Raw genomic sequence first — 5,019 nt, forward strand, 5'->3', positions numbered from 1 at the left:
GCCAGGTTGCTCTTCCTGAGCGATATTAATTTAACTGCCTCCTGCCCCTGTGGGTAGTTTTCGCACTATCCGGTGGGCAGGTTGTGATAACGCCGCAAGGTTACGTGATCAACTAGGTGGCCCACCTGCCTCTTAGGTTGCTCTCTGAGGACAACCTGCCAGAGCAACACCTGTGATCGTTCCCTCACAACGCCAATAACTGCAACGCCGGATTTTTTGGTCATGTAATGCTCAGAAGAGCAAGGTTCCAGGCCAGTTGATAATGAATTTAAAGAGAAGGAAGAGCGCGAAGAAACACGGACACACAAAGAAACGGCTCACCCACGAGCGCTCGTCTGTCTGTCGTTTCTTCGTGTGTCCGTGTTTCTTCTTTTTAATTCCATGTAATGCTATTGCGTCGAAAGTAACCTGGCAGCATGGTTTGGTTGTCACTGTGATGTTGTAGCCCGTACGGCTTCCCCAAAGATCAAGATGTCTTGAAAGAAGAAGATAATGTTTCGCATTACCTTACAGAGACTTGGAGCTTGGGGTGTGGCATTATTGCTCCACTTTACAGCTGAGAAGCAAAGCATGCTGCCTGGTCATTTTGGCAAATTCAAATCTAGCTTTTGTTAGCATAGCAATCAGCCATAACGTAAAAAAAACCTGCTCATACTGGAAAATTATAGGCACATTGTGCGATCCTCGATGGGCTGGGAACCGCGTATTTGCTTAAATATGTATAAGGAATTTATTACCACGTACAAGCGAGGTCACACCCCGCTCGCCAATAGTGCACTGCGCCTGAATGGGCCCGGATGCCTTTGGCGAATCTGAATGAAATAGGATGCAATGAATAATAAATTGTTACACGTTCACGTGGTCTGATGCGATGAACTGATGTTTGGGTGTGCCACAAGTGACTGCTAGATCTCTGGTTATTGCACATGCAATGCAACCTCCATATCATGTGTTGCGAGCAACTCAGACTTGCCTGCACATATTCCGTCAAATGTCTCAACATGAACACCACCCGCTAGTTCCTGCGTTACATGATCTTCATGTAAACGAAACTCGTCAAGTATTTGTAGAACACTGACAGCATCTTCGAAATTATGAGCATTGGACGAAAGATATGAGGCCCTCTGCATGGCTTGTGTTGACCACTCAGATCCAGTTGTCTGCCTGCGGGATAAATAGAAAACGCGACAAGCTGGTAATTGCTGCTAACGAATTACCCATGGGCCAATTATATATTCTTTATTCAGGTCACATTCAAGTCTATCTGATGGATGAAATCTTAAATATTCATCGACATCTTCATTCGTATTTCCCGAGCTGAATGAACGACGAGCATTTAAACCGGCTCACGCAGGAGTGTCAACGACCGCTGAGATGTATGCAATTTCTTTGACACGACTGTTCACACTACCTGTAGAAGCTCCACGTAAGTGGGTGATGTTCAGCGACTCGCAGGCTGCTATAGAATCCCTGGACAGCCTTAGTTCAGCGGCATGGACGACACGTTTGGTTTACGAAACACTTATGGAACTCTCAAAACCATCAAATACACTGCATTTAGCAGTATTTAGATGGATACCTGGGCATTGCTTTTTCAAAGGAAGCACAAAAGCAGATGGGGTGGCCAGGCAAGCTCATGCTAATGCTTCAACTTCTGACCTGCCTTTATCAAGGTGTAAAATCAGCCGTCTTTTAAAATACATGCAAGACAGAATGAGCGAAGAAATGCGGTCTCAGTGAAATTAAATAATTCAATGCTTTATTGCATGAACCTCTGTCCGCCTCACTCTTTTGAACCCCATTATCACTCAACAAAAGTGTATAAATTCTCAATCACAGCTTACGATTTGAAACAGCCCACACGAATCACTTTCTACATAGATTTGGGCGTTAAGATCGGAGAACATTGGGCTGAGAAGAATTAGTACCTGGCGTGACTTATCGTAAAGAAAAGATGCAGTGAGTTAGACTGCGAGGAGCTGTCTGTAGCAGTGCCGAATAAAATAACCAAAATTGAACTGTGCAAAATGATTCTTAAACACGTTAGGAATAATGATCAGCTTGCAGATACATGGACATGGAACTTGGTACGGGGAGGTTAAAGAGAAAGCCGATCAGGAGTAAAAAGCGCGTAAAGCCGACCAGGAGGAAAAAGCGCGTAAGGGGGAAGCTGATCGGGAGTGGGAAAAAGAGAAGTAACGGCAAAAGTGGGAAGCTGAAAAGGCCGAAAGGGAACTAAAAGGATTACAGCTTGAAAACGAAATGCAAAAAGATGGCGTTTGTGCGAGAGCCGGAACATCTGAAAGAGCAAGCGATGCAGAATCGTATCGAATGAACAGATACATGCATTCGTGCGAGATCGATCGGGATATAGGACTGTACCTGGCCAATTTTGAGAGAACTTGTGAAAGGGAGAACTTTGCTCGCAGGACGTGGCTACAACGGCTTCTGATCCTCTTGCCATGTGAAGTAGCTGAAGTCATAGCGAGACTTACACGAAAGACGGAGCCTGCTGAAAAGATGAAGACTTTCAGCCCAAGATTTACGACAGCGCTTCTAGACCACAATGAAGAACGATTTCGAGGGCTACCCGGATTGCGTGTATGGCCTTAAGACTAACCTGCTAGGGTGGCTAAAAGGAGAGGAGGTCAACGGAAGCCGAGACAAAATCATCGAGTGTTTTTGCCTTGAGCAATTTTACAGAAGTATTCACCAAGCAGATAGACAAAATCATCGAGTGTTTTGCATTGAGCAATTTTACGGAAGTATTCCCCAAGCAGTTCAAGACAGGGAAAAGGTCGACACAGTTGAAAGAGCCGCTGAGCTGGCAGAGGAGTACGTTTCGCGCAGAAGGTTGAGCACTGAACAGGGGGCGTCACATGCTTGAAACGCGATGCGAGATCAAGGGCCTATCAGAAAGAAGCGGCGTGCTAGAAGTTCTGTGCAATCGGAAGCGTCAAATAGAGCGCCAGAAAAGCAGAAAGAACAGTCAAAGAGAGAGGGAGCTGACAAAGCCGCCACTTGGTTGCTACAACTGCAATGGTTTCGGGCACTTTGCAGCCAAATAATCGAAGCAGCGTTTGGTTTTCTCGTGCATCGATGATAGGGACGAGAATCTAGAGCTCCTTAGGCCATACTTGCACGAATTCTAGGTTAACGGGAAACCTTTCCAAGTGCTTCGTGATAGCACTGTGACAATGGACGTTGTCCATCCGTCCTGCGTTACACAGGACGATTTCACGTGGGAAGTCAGGAGGATGAGACAGGCGGTAGAAGAACACAACGGATGCCTGCCGATGGCTAGAGAGAGGATTTGCGGACCGTTTGTAGAGCTGTTAACTGGGGCCTCAGTTTCGAAGGCCGAGAAAATTCAATTCCCGTACCTTTTCTCGAATTGATGAGACCAATTGCTACGCGACAGAGGCGAGAAACTCGGAAGTGGTGTGGTACAAGATTTGAAAAGGTCTAAAAGTCTGCAGCTCGCATCTAAATTGAGTTAAATTCTCGAACCTCTGGTAGCTAGAGATGCACCAGCCAACCTACCGTTGGAAACCAATGAGGAGGGTGAAGAGCCAACAGGGTATAAAAGGCAGACGGATGACCCAGCAGATGAGCGACCAGAGGCTTCTATCACTGCGTCTGTAAATGAGGCAGAGAAGGCTGAATGGCCAGTCTTATCCCCACCTTCGCCTAACTTTGATCGCCTTCTGCAGGTGAACAGGGAGTCCCTAATAAAAGAACAAAAGCAGGACCCCACGTTGGAAAGATTGCGTCTTAGAGCCAAAGAGGGCATCGCGAGACGCAACATAACGGTGCAAGAAAAAGGAGGCTTACTTTACCGACACTACGAGGCCAGAAAAGGCAAAACATTTGATCAGTTGGTCGTGCCTGAAAGGTACAGAGCGGATATTCTGAGTCTCTGCCACGGGAATTGCTGGTCAGCACATCTCTGAATCAATAAAACAAAGGAGTAGCTGGAATGGAACACAAAGGAATGGAATATTACTAACCAAGATGTTTCAAAGATGCAGAACGCTACATGAAATCGTCTGATGCCTGTTAGCGCGTGGGCAAGCCGGGAGAGACATGGAAGGCTCCACCAAAAATTGTGCCACTGATCTCGGAACCTTTCCGCCGGCTTGTAATAGAAAGAGTAGGCCCGTCGCCCAAAACAAAGTCAGGCTATAAGTACGTGCTCGCTATACTTTGTCCCGCCACAAAATTTCTCGAAGCAGTTCTGTTGAAGGATTTGAGCTACGCAGAAATAGTTGACACTCTTTTGTCGGTGTTCGCGCGAAGAGGATGTCCAGGCGAACTCCAAGATTATCAGGCGACAGTCTTCACAAGCCCTTTATCGACCGCGTTCCTAGAAAGGTGCGTAGTAAAACTGCTACACAGCTGTGTGTATCATCCTCAGTCTAACAGTGTAGAAAAATGACATTCGGTGCTGAATTGGGTGTTACGTGGTCTTTATTACGAGCACAAAGACGACTGGGAGGACAGTCTGCCGGCCACACGGTTCGCTTTACGAACAGTCCCCTACGAAGCCTTGGGGTCAACCCCAGCAGAACTTGTGTACGGAAGAACCCTCCGCTCTCTCCTCCGAATGCTGGGAGAAATCTGTGAAGAGACAGGACAGAACCAGAGAGTGGTTGAGTACGTGCTTCAGCTACTTGACCGCCTTAATGATACAAGGGAGTTAGTAAACCAAAATATGAAAGCTGCCCAGGAGGCCGCCAAGGTCAATTACGACAAAAACGCCCGCCTTCAATCTTTCACCGCGAGCGATCGTGTGATGATACTCCGGCCATTGAGAAAAAACAAGCTAGAAGTTCAATGGTATGGTCCAGAGGAAGTTTTGCAGAAACTATCAGACGCTAATTATGTGGCAAAGGTTCCAGACAGACGAATGTATGTGTAGATGCATCAATATATGCAAGCATTTAACTGCTCACTTTCCTGTTGTTGATAGGTCATAGTGAAGAAAGATTTAGAAACCGCACTACTTATCCTGGCATC

At 46.5% G+C, this 5,019-nt stretch overlaps 1 pseudogene; it reads left to right on the top strand.

Moving 5' to 3' along the window:
* Window positions 1-3,197: 3,197 nt before the first annotated feature.
* LOC149361794 (uncharacterized) lies at window positions 3,198-3,974 on the top strand (annotated as a pseudogene).
* Window positions 3,975-5,019: the final 1,045 nt, after the last annotated feature.

This window comes from Amblyomma mixtum, chromosome 2, assembly GCF_055824585.1.
Source record: "Amblyomma mixtum isolate Tamu chromosome 2, ASM5582458v1, whole genome shotgun sequence".
Classification (NCBI taxonomy): Eukaryota; Metazoa; Arthropoda; class Arachnida; order Ixodida; family Ixodidae; genus Amblyomma; species Amblyomma mixtum.